Source organism: Episyrphus balteatus, chromosome 3 (genome assembly GCF_945859705.1).
Source record: "Episyrphus balteatus chromosome 3, idEpiBalt1.1, whole genome shotgun sequence".
NCBI classification, from domain to species: Eukaryota; Metazoa; Arthropoda; class Insecta; order Diptera; family Syrphidae; genus Episyrphus; species Episyrphus balteatus.
The window spans coordinates 38774028-38786322 of record NC_079136.1 but is presented as its reverse complement, the minus strand read 5'-3'; the positions used below and the strand labels follow the sequence as shown (position 1 = coordinate 38786322).

The following is a 12295-nucleotide window of genomic DNA, read 5'->3' as shown; positions in this document are numbered from 1 at the left end:
TTCAATTTCCAAACTGTCAAAAAAAAAACACACAGTGCAATTTACAAAAATAAAACCTACATCTTACCGTAATTGTGTGATGCACCATCCCACTTCTTTTAAACAATGTAACACTTACATGACTTGCAGATCATCCGAATAAAGTAACATAACATCCAATTAAATATACAATACAAGTCAGTACAGAGGCAGGAAGATTAAAGAAGACACATTCAAAACAAAATATAAAGTTTTATTTCTTTTTGGTATAATATTTTGGTAAAGAAAAACGAAAAAAGATATCATGTGGGTTTGCATAGTATGTATATATAAATAATTGTTAATGACCTCCTTTCTCATGCCACCAAGTGTCTTTTTTAAATTTTATGGCTTAAAAAAGTACAAAAAAAAAAAGAAATAAAAGTTATTTAATGTCCTTTGGAGGTTTATAGGGTTCGCATTATTGTCCAATTGGAGTAAATATATTTTTGTTCGCTTGCATTTTGGAACTTGAATCAAAATTGCCAAAAGTAATTTTTGCTGTGATAGCTCTACCTCTAATTTAAAAACTCAGTTTTTTAAATAAGAAAACTTTTTCAAAATAAATTGCAGTTGAATGGTAAATTATGTTTTCAAAGACTTTCTATCGATTTTATATGTTTTCTCCAATGAAAGGAATAATTGTGAAGAACAAACAAAACCAAACTTTCAATAGTTAACAATAAATCCCATGTTTGACTATCATTTCAGGTATATAGTAAGAAACTTTCAGTTTTCCAAAAACAAAAACTATGTTTCTATACTGGAATTCAATTTTAGCATCATCTTTATTTGGGTCAAACAAGTTAAAAGAAGTAGGAAAAAAAAAAATTGAGTACGCCAATACGGTCAGGGCATGATTCCAATCCAATTTCTTTGTCTGATATACATCACACCTGTCAGTAGTACATGCTCGTTTGGAGATATTGGTCTTTAATTAAACGTAAAACGCCCCCAGTACTATACAACAATACCTCCAAGCAATGCACCTTTTGGTGCATTCAAGTCTATATACGTATCAGAATCGATATTGTACATTAAAACAGGGATTTTAATTGATTTGCATTGTAAATTTTAGGTTTTCAAAGTTTTCCGTTCCATCGTGTTGTTGAGTTTTGTTTTTGAAAGTATTTTCAGAATGAGATGCATCATTGAAATACGACGAAGGACACAAACGGATTTGATGATACTCACTAACTGGGTTGGGTCCACACAGAATACAACAACAACAACAACAGCGTCGCCACCGTCGTCGGTCGTCAGAACTAACTGAAGTTAAAACACACAACATGCAGGCGATATCGAGATTGGAATTCCTTGCTATGGACGGACGATGAATGCCGACAGTCGGCATTGTAATTAATGGCAAAATGTCAAACTGATAATGAGTAACATTTTTTTTCTGATGGTTGTTGGTTGTGAGGGAACTTTTCAGTTTTTGATAGAGTTTCTCAAGTGTTAAGGAATGCGCCGAGATGCTGTGAATGTTTGGGTTATTCTAAGAATCAAGAACGAATGTTTTCTGAGTACCTAATGAATTATGTAGATGAAGTTTCTTGTGTGCGGGATTTTGATAGGCAATTTGTTTGGGAAAATAAAATTGGGATTATTATTTTGGATGAAAGTAGGTTCGTCATTTTTGTTTTGTTTTTAAGTTTTTTTTTTTTTAATCAAATGTGCACAACCATTACACTTAAGGGAGATAATTTTAGAAGAAGAATATGGATTTTCTGGTATTTGGCAGTTTTTTGACATATCTTCCCTTCATGGTATTTTCTAAAATGTTTGTTTCAAAAATGGAAACATTTTAAGACTTAAATATTGTAAGAAGCTTTTTGTCCCAGGCTAGGTTATACTCGTTGGAAACCTAATATTCAAGTTTGATCAGAACATTCTAAAATAAAATTAATTTAAAAAAGCCCTGATTTGAAATTTGGTAGGTACTTTTTTGCAAGATTCTAAAAAAATCCGAAATTTTTTCAAGACCTTTCAAACCATAACCGATTAACATGTTTGCCATATTTCCCTTCCTTTAATAATACTATGTAATTCTGTTTGGGTCATGACATAATGTTAAAAACTACCTACGCAAAAAAGATAAGATACAACTTTTATACGTACATTGGTGAGTTTTTAGTATTTAAGTATTTTTTAATCCCTCAAATAATTTCTAGTCATAAACTTGAAGAGCTCTTATTTTCTTTCACTTTTTGCTACTTGGTGTTATGTGATCTAATCTTTATGTCTACAAAAACAAACAAATATTATTTGTCATAATCAACATTTTATTAAATAATAATAATTTCACATCACATTGAAGTATCATCCACGTTTTGTAAATGTCATAAAGGAGTTGAAATTAACAAGAAATTAACGGAAATCACTTTTTCGGGTATCGAATATGCTTCAGAGCGAACTCCGCAAACTTTTGTCAAGTATTTTATTACATTCCTAGAGCCCCAAATTATCAGTTATTTAAACTCTTTTTTTAACATACATTCAAATGAAAATATATCAAAAAACCATACCAAAAAAATCAGACATCAGAGCATCAAAAATTATTAATTGTGTTGGTTTGATATTTATTTCGTTATTCGTCTGGCAGACGGCATTTGCCATGTCTTTAAAGATTTGTTAACCGAATTCCAAAATGTACTAATGATTGTAATAAAATCTATTTTCTAATCTAATCTAAAATCGTTATTTGCTGTTCACCTTTGATTTGATACCTAGTAAAAGAATATTGACAAAAAAAAATATCCATCCAAATAAAAAAAGTCAGTAGTTCTTCACTACGAACTTACGACAGCAAGTAAAAATCATTTGACTCTGGTTGACAAATATTGATATTGGCACAAAACATCAAAGAAGATGTTGTTGGGAAAGATGTTAGCACAACGATCATTCATATTTTTGTTTTTTATTTGCAACAAGCTCAAAGTTTTGTTTGTAAAAATCAATGTAGTAATAATTTGTCAGGAAATTGTGTAATATTTGCCTCACTTAAATAACACTTAATTTGCACACTTAACCGTGTTAATCATTTTGCGGTAGGTAATTGTTGTGCTAATCTAAATCCAATTTTCAAAACATTTTTAATAACAAAAGTATTGGATCACTTGTTTCTTAATTTCTGAGAAGCTAAATGTCATTAATTAACAGAAATTAGAAATGTCATGCGTATGGTACTTAATTTTGTATTTTTAAACACTTTTGTATACCTAGTTATTAGGGTGTAAATTAAACAATGTTAAAAAATAATTGTTTCCATTGAAAACACAGGATTCACTAACCTGCCCATAAAACAGATCGATTTTCAACATTAAAAAACATACTAGAAAATTATGTTTCAAATAAGAATCCATCCAAGCACAAGAAACTTTAATTTTACTCAAAAATTCGTGATCGAATTTCAAAGCAACAAAATCGCGATTTTCTTACAAAAATTTTGAAACTTTCAAATTCAAAAATAAAACTTGTATAGATCATCGCCTTTTGATTGGATATGAATTTCTAAAGTTCATAGAAAGCAAGCCCAAGCACCTCTCATAAAGAGTCACTTCCAATAAAAAAAAATCATAAGGTATTGTAAAGTACGTTGTGTTTTTAAAGCATAAATCTAAGGTAAGCTAAGCATATCCTTTAGCCCATTTAACCCAAATTAGCTCTCCAAATATAAAATTGTTATAAAAAAAAGTTAATGATTTTCATCCTTATCACACATACACACTTTTTAAATTTCCTTTAAACCAAAAAGTATCGAATTTAAGTAGCTATTGCAAGCGAAAGGAACTAAAATTAATAAAAGCGGACACAGTGCCTAGGTACCTGCATGGGGTCCAGTGCAATGGACACGTTCTGCAAATATTACGGACTAAATATTTAATCAAGGACAATTCTTGAACGAAAATTTAGTAAGGTGTGTCAAAATAGTTAGGGAAATTCTTCTTGACTAACTGTCCTTCAACTTTCCAATAAAATTACCTTAATTTGAAAGATCAACCTTTTTAACGGCTGAATAAATATGGTGCAAATAAAGCTGCCGTACTAAGCAGAAAGGGCGTATGAGCCAAAAATCCAAAATTGAGTTCAGGGTACCTATATTTGGCATCCTGTAACAATGCCTCATTTATATGTTAACTAAAAACATCGCTTTTTCATTTCAAAGTGGCTCAAAATAGTCCTTCATTGACTATTTTGAGCACAACGATATTACTACGCTGTATTCTCTAAAAGAAAAATGCATTTTTTACTAACTCTAAGAATTTAAAAAAAACAAATAATTAGCTACGCATTTGGGAAGCTTGAATATTATATTATTATTGTGTAAAATAAAATATATACATATATTTCCTACTACAAGTTGCTTAAAATCAATTTGAAATTGAGCACATACACAATTCTCAGCTCTTTCCTTTTTCAGTAAAATGCTTTTATCTCAAAACTACAAAAATGGATATTCGCCCTTTTTTGCTTAGCACGGCAGTATAGTACTGTCAAAATTTTATTGAGGGAAAATCCCACAAAAGTAGGCTGCAGGTGAGGTAAAAGTTGAAAATTCTTCAACATTCACTACAAGCATTGTATTCAAGGAGTTAACGATAAACTTTAAAGCATCTCGATTTTATCAAGAGAAAGTACTATTACTATATTAAATTTAAGCAAAAGGGTATTATGCTTTTGATCTATTTTATTGAAAATTAATTAATATATTTTTTTGTATTCCAATAAATCCCATGTTTATAGATTTTTCAAAAATATTATTGCGTGAGAGGTTATTAACCAATTCATAGGAATATTTTGCAATATTATCATGCATTGCAGTGTGGCTGCCTACATACTTCGGAGGTGATTCCGAGAAAAAGTGAAATAACAATGCAGGTTTTTTAATAAATTATTATTTTTTAAAATACCTTTAATCCTATTCTGATCAAATTCCCATGAATACGTTTACTCTCACGCATTAACCTACTATGAGGCTCTAAGCCGTGTATTTTTATAACATAAGGCTAGTTTACACACTATAGAGTAAATTATTTCAATAAAGTGTCATAAGTCGATTTTCTAAATTTCAAAAGAAGTTAGGTTGAAGTACTATATTCTCAAAGATCAATAAGATGTGTTTTTTTTTTATTTTTTTACTACAACTAGTTTCGCTCTGACACAAGTTCAAAGTCAGTTGAAAAAAAAATATTAATCTTTGTTCACCATTACAACAAAATCTGTGTTAATTTAAATTAATTTAATACTATAAATTGCATTATAATATAAATTTTTTTAAATGAACACTTCAGTTGCATGTGTATTCTTTTAAATTCATATTTTTTTTTAATGTGTATAAATATTTTTTGGGATTTGAGTTAGAGAATACTTTTTAAAGCCTATTTTTTTGGTCATTATTTGTTAATTGTTAATCGTTTTGTTTATGTTTTCCGTCAAATTTATGTAGAATAATAAAGTGGTTCTTATAGCTTCGATTTAAAGAAAAATTCGTTGCATGTTTTTGCAGGTTTATAGCGTTTTCGTTTGGGAATTCTTAGAAGCGTCCGGGACTGTCCGATCCGGAATGCCAAACGATCAGAGTTACAGTGGCGACAAAATAAATAGCACATATACCCTAAAATTTCTAAAATGATAGTTTTTCGCACTTTTTTAACTTAAAAGGGCTGTTTTATTAATGAGGAAGTAAGAACACAGATATATTTGATTTATTAAAAAAGAAATTAAGTACATTGAATTCTTTAACAAAAAATAACAACAAAATCATTAATACAGCTCAAGTTTTTTAGGACAAAATAAATAGCACACTTCCTAAAAACCAAAACAAATTAAAAAAAATTTTAACACAGTTAAAAGAAAATAACTAGTATTTGGTTGGGTAACCCTTATTATTTATCACAGCATAAAACCAGCGGTTAATAGACGTAACAAGACTCCGAAATCGTTCAAAAGGTACTGAGTACCAAGCTCGTCGAAATTCTTGCCAAAGTTTGTCCAAATTTGAGGTATCAGACCTGTTAATCGCTTTTCCCACGTCACTCTACAAGTCCTCAATAGGATTCAGATCTGGGGACTGGCTTGGCAATTGCATAACACCCATTTTTTGGACGGATAGCAATTGTTTCACAGACTTAGTCTTATGTTTTGGATCGTTATCCTGTAGAAATGTCCACTTTAAAGGCATTTCCTTCTCAGTAAAAGGTAGAATAGTGTCCCTTAGGATTTCCTTGTACTTAAGGTGGTCCATAATACTCTCTATCCGATGAAATGGCCCCACACCATGCCAAGAAAATAATCCCCAAACAAGAATACTAGCCCCACCATCCTTAACAGTCTATATTTTATACTGCGGGTCACATTTCAACTGCCCCACGCGGGGAATTTCCGTATGGGGCATTTGGAAATGCCTCTTATGCCCCATAGGGGGCATTTTCAAATGCCCCATACGCAAATTCCCTGCGTGGGGCAGTTGAATTGTGACCCGCAGTAAAACATAAAGACTGTTAAGGATGGTGGGGCTAGTATTCTTGTTTGGGGATGTTTTTCTTGGCATGGTGTGGGGCCATTTCATCGGATAGAGAGTATTATGGACCACCTTAAGTACAAGGAAATCCTAAGGGACACTATTCTACCTTTTACTGTAAAGGAAATGATTATAACTAAAATTAACCCCTAGGTCTTTAAAGCTCTGAACACGCTGTAATGTGTGTTGGGATATTTTATATTCATACAAACTAAGAGCACGTTTTTTTTTTTGAAAAAGTCATTGTCTGACATTTTATTGGATTCAAAACTAAGCTATTCTTACTACAACATATAGAAAAATGATTAATGTCCTCTTGCAGTAGCCTCCGATCATTAACCGATTTGATACTTTTATAAATTTTCATGTCATCTGCAAAAAATGAGAATTTTGCTATGGTGAATAAATAATGGGGCATCATTTTTATAGCTAGAATAAAAAGAAGAGGTCCTAAATGACTTCCTTGCGGAACAACTGATTTTGCGATGAACGATTTTGAGAGAGCGTCTCTGAACTTCACTTGATAAGATCTATTTTCAAGATAAGAAGAAATCCAAAGGGAAACCTAGAGTTTTTTAATTTAAATTTGACAATGTCATGGGAGAGTTGGTCAAAAGCCTTAGGCCATGTGTGAATTGCGTTAAATAGTTAACACCGTGAAAAATTTTTGACACTATTGAGGTGAATACAAAAATTTTCAGCTGTTAAAAATTTATTGGGCTCTGGGACCTGGTTAAATTTTTTTTTTTTTAATTAAAAAGGATGATACTCCAGAAACTGGCAGAAAAAAAGCAGAAAAAATTTTAAACAATAATCCATACAGCTGAAATTTTTTTTATTAACCTCAATAGTGTCAAAAATTTTGCACGGTGTTAACTATTTAACGCAATTCACACACGGCCTTAAGAATTAAGTGCTAACTATTATTTTGACACAAAAATGACAAAGCCCATTTTATTATTTTTAAAAAATTTCTGTGGTGGTGAAAAGTCTTATTGTACTGTCCAGTCCCAACCCAAAACTACGTGGGTAAGTCTCATCTTAAATTCTTCAAATATTCTCACCTATGTATCTACCTACTTATTTTGAGATATTCAAATGAAAAGCAACTCCTTAAAAAAAAAAGATTCTCCAAAGAATTTTCTCATTCACCCTACTACAAAATGTCTCCGAATCTATTTTTAGAGACAACCAAACAGAAAAAATTCTCAACTCACATGTTTTGTTTTTGTGTATGGATTTTATTGATAAAAATTTTGTATCTCACAAGTGTTTTTTTTTTTTTTTTTTGGGAAAGGGCAAAAAAGCAAATCAACGAATATACTAACCTTTAAATCAGCTCCTGCATGCTTTTATTTTTTTGTCTTATCCAACGATGCTGAAAAACTCACACACTTCCTGGATGAGGAGAAGGAGATGATATTAGTTTTTGTATTTTCTTTCTTCACAATAATCAGGAAGATAGAACATAGAAAAAAAAAAGAAATAAACTTTCAATTTTCAGTGCTCATAAACTCACACAGCATGTGATTTTCTCTGGTTGTGTGGCGCACTCGAATGTACATCAATCAACGAAGGGCAACCATCAGAATATAGACAACAACAACAAATACAAAATAGATATTTAACCAAGAACGGAAGCAAGCAACGACGCATACACGACACGACACAAATGACGACGACCAACTCTCACTCACTCACAAGGACGATCAAGACGAACTCTCATCTCTCACAGAATAAAACGAATCCTTAGCTCCAAAAGGAGGCAGCACAGAATCCACCTTTGCGAAACACTACACAAAAAAACGAGATACGAAACCGGCGTTTCTAGAGACGAGAAAAAGTGTGGTATGCTTCTTGCTTTGTGGGGCAACACACAGCAGTGGCAAATAGTGGGTGGTTTATGTCACTAATGGATTATATTTTCACACCCCGAGAAGTGTTCAAATGGGAGTCGAGTCGAGTCGAGTCGAATAAGGAACAACACACAGCCCCGACAGACGATGAAAGAACTCATCGATAGCTTAAAGAGCAATATAGCGACACGTCGCGTTCTCCGGTCGATTCTCTCGGACGTCGACAATGAAAAATGTTTTCCCACTTTTCTTTCCTCTACAGAAAAAAAAGGATGTCGTAATTTTGTTAATTCACGGAATTTTTCAAGTTAATTGTATTAGAAAAGAATGAGGAGAGAAGAGTTGGTTGGAGGAAGGCGAACAAAAGCGAATAAAGTGCAAGGTGCTACCGGCAATTATTTGCACTTTGAATCTCTCGGCAAAGGACAGAGACACTTTGGTTTTTTTTTAGTGGAAACAACGAGAAACCCCGAAATAAAAATTCAATAGAAGATGCCACTTTAAAGTCTTTTTTTTTTTTGGGAAGGATTCACACTTCTTCAACTCGAATAAGAGAAGAAGCCTACGCAAAGGGTGTGGTGTCAAGTCGAGTCGGTTTTTTGGTGTGGTTTTGAGGAAAGATCTTATCGTTTTTCAATTTGTTTTTTTAATACAATTTTACAGAGCGAATCACAAGGAAAAGAACCCACAACGACAAATCAAGAAGAACACATAGAATTTTACCCAAAAGTAAAGAAATAGAAAAAGAAGAGAAAAAATTGCACCCGTGTACACAAAAAGATGAACAACCAAGAATCTGAAAGAAAATTTGTGGTGGAAAATCTTTCAGAGACACAATCTCGTCGCGGAAAAAACTCCGGATCTATATTATAATAATTTTTCACACACTCTCAATCGATTTGGAGAGATGTAAATTGAATAATTTTATTTCTGATTCTTTTTTTTGGAGGAAAAACCAAAGACCGATTTGTTTTATTTTTGGTTTTTCTTTTTACTTTTTTTTGTAGAGATTAAACTCGCACACACCAATAATATTATAAAGCCGTCGTGTCGTCAGCTAGCGAAGAGAAGACCGAAATGATGAAAATTATTTTTTATATTCAGAGAGTTCAGCAGACTCCACCATGGATGAACTTTTATTTTAAGGTTTTTTTTTCGATTCGTTTTTTTTTTCTGGCCAGAACCACGGGGGGAATATTGTGCAGCTCTTCTTCAAACTTTGAACGTAGTCGTTGTCGTCGTCTTCGTCTTGTCAACGGATGATGATGGGTTTTTTTTGTGTGTGTAGATTGCTGAATTTGGATTATTTATTTTTTTTTTTTTTGGGTGTTCAAATACATGCGCATTTTGACGGAAATTTAGCTGAATTTAAAGTATGTGTGAATATGGGATTTTGATGGGTGTGTGTGTGTGTGGATTTGAAGTAGGTGAAAATGTCAAAAAAATTTCAGCGGTACCAAGTTACAGGGGTGGTATTTTAAGCAGGGTTGTGTGGAGGCAGTCGTGTTAAATTGAGTGTGTTCCTTTTTTCGTTTTCTATTGACGAATCTCAGAATGAGATTTGTGAATCTGACATCTGAAAGGGGGGAAGAGGGGAAATAGTGGAAGAATCTCAGATTCCGTGATATATTTGCGTCTTGAGATTCAAAAAAATGACAAAAAAATGAATCTGAGATTCAAGAATCTGAATCTGGATTTTTAGCAAGATTCACGCATACAAACACACTCACTTTCACACACTCCTCTGTTTTACATTTGTCTGAACATTTGTTAGCTGCATTCCTTTGGAAATATTTATCTACTTTTTAGTACTTAAAGCTGCTTTGAACTACTTTTTCAGTATAGCAAAGTAGATCAAAGTAGTTTTAAGTACTAAAAAGTAGATAAATATTTCCAAAGGAACGCAGCTGTTGTTGTTTTATTTTTTTTATACACACAGATTTCGTACACAATTACAAAACTAGATTTCATATTCTATTTGCAGTGGAAAATCTGAAATTTTTATACAAAAGTCTCAAAAGTCTATATAGATTTTGTGCAAAAAAACGACATCGAGATTTTTGAAATCAACACAATTTACGTGTTAAAAACAACAAAAACTTTATCTGTATAGATTTTTGAAAAATCCAGATAATTATCCAGATTTTACTTTCTCGATAATAAAAACAGTAGTGCCAAGGTAGTTTAATTGTTGTGTTCATACAGAAATATCTGAAAATATTAACAAAAAAAAACAGCGGAGAAAACGAGGTTTGAAAAAAACTCTCATAGAAAAAAATAATCAAAAATTTGTTTGACATGGTTGCATTGAAATGTTAATATCTCGAGATAATACGCAATGCACTTTTCAGATAAAAGTCTTAAATGGATCCTGATAAGATTGTTGAACAGATAAAATTACCAAAGTTTTTTTGAAAAATTAGAAATAAGAATAAAAAAGTTTTCACATTTGATTTTTAAAAAATCGAAAAAAAATTCAATATGGCTACCTTCAAACGCTTATAACACAAGAACGACGCAACTAAAGGGTTAACTACATTGGCTCAAAAAGTAAAAAAGTACAAAAGTGAAAATTTTCAAACGCATTTTTGTATAGATTTTCGGACAAGAAATTTAAAAGAAATGATGCAGAAAGCTTATTTTTTGGTCTAAAAAACAATTTGTATACTCTTTTTCACAAAACAATTGCGCTAGCCAGAAAAAAAATATTTTCACTTTTGTACTTTTTCAAAAAGTGGTGAATGTAGTTAAGCCTTAATGTTAATGGTCTTAAAATGTAGCTAAGAATATACAGATAATATTTGGTTTTTGCGAAAAAAATTTTTTTGAATTCAACATGGATGCCATGGCCATATGAACATTTTTGTTTGCATCCAACATGGATGTAATGGCCTTCCCACTTCGGAGTTAAAATACAAAAAAAAACAAAAGCAACATTTTTTGACAGACAGCTGCCAAAGTATATGTACAGTGGTGCCAAATGTGCATGGATTTCAAAAATTTTTTTGCACAAAATCTATATAGATAAACAAAAAAACGCACCTAATATGTGACTCATCAATTTCAAATATTTGGGCCTATTCAGCGGAATTTTTTATTCTGCTATTTTGTTATTCTGTTATTAATTTCCATACAGAAATCCAAGCTATCAAAAAATCTTTTATGATTTTTATGTTTGGTATTCGGCATATACCCAATCTGCTATAAAATCTTTATAAAATCTTTTACGAAGTTCGAGCTGTCAAAAAATCTTTTACGAATCTCAGCTTTGGTAAAGCCTGGGGTCAAATTACGGCACAGGATTACGATCATACGTTAACATTTTGACTATTTCTGTCTCTAATTAATTACACTATGGTTAACAAAATTAAACTTTTATTTTGTTGCCGGAACAAAAAAATACTTTTCTGAAGGTTTTCGGTGTGCTGAACTCGAATCCGTAGTCAGAAAAAATTAATCAGCTCCTGTTTTTGAAATATTACCGTTAGAAAATGCAATACTTCGGGCCTTATTCTTTTATATAAGTTAAATTGTTTGAGCATATTTAGTAACGGTTTTTATAATAACTATTTTCCCCCTTTTTAAATCTGTTTAAATCTTTCCGATATCTTTTTTACTTCTCGAGATATCCTTAGTTGTTTGCATATTTCATAAATTTTATAACGTCATTATCTCCTTTATGATATATGAAGCCAAAGCCACTTACTTCATTTTAAGATATCTCGGGCAATAACAAAGATATCGGAAAGATTTGAAAAGTTCTTGAAAGACGGAAAATAGTTTCTATAGAAACCGTTACTAAATATCTTCTAACAATTTTTTTTATATTAAAGAATAGGTAAGGTCCGAAGTAGTCAAAAAAAACATTTTTTTGCATTTTCTAACGGTAATATTTCAA

General features: G+C 31.7%; 1 protein-coding gene across 4 annotated transcripts in view; it reads right to left on the bottom strand.

Annotated features, from left to right (window-relative positions):
* The window catches only part of LOC129913471 (G protein-coupled receptor kinase 2), a 224382-nt gene extending 214700 nt beyond the window's left edge, over nucleotides 1-9682 (bottom strand). Inside the window, exons 1-2 of one of the 4 annotated variants that reach the window (XM_055992165.1) lie at nucleotides 8061-9681; nucleotides 7870-7939 (exon numbers count right to left, since the gene is read on the bottom strand). The gene's annotated coding sequence lies outside the window, so the exon portion shown is untranslated. Of the gene's footprint in view, nucleotides 1-7869 lie in introns of all 4 variants that reach the window. The other 3 variants (XM_055992166.1, XM_055992167.1, XM_055992168.1) reach the window with 3 other exon arrangements.
* Between the last annotated feature and the right edge of the window lie 2613 nt (nucleotides 9683-12295).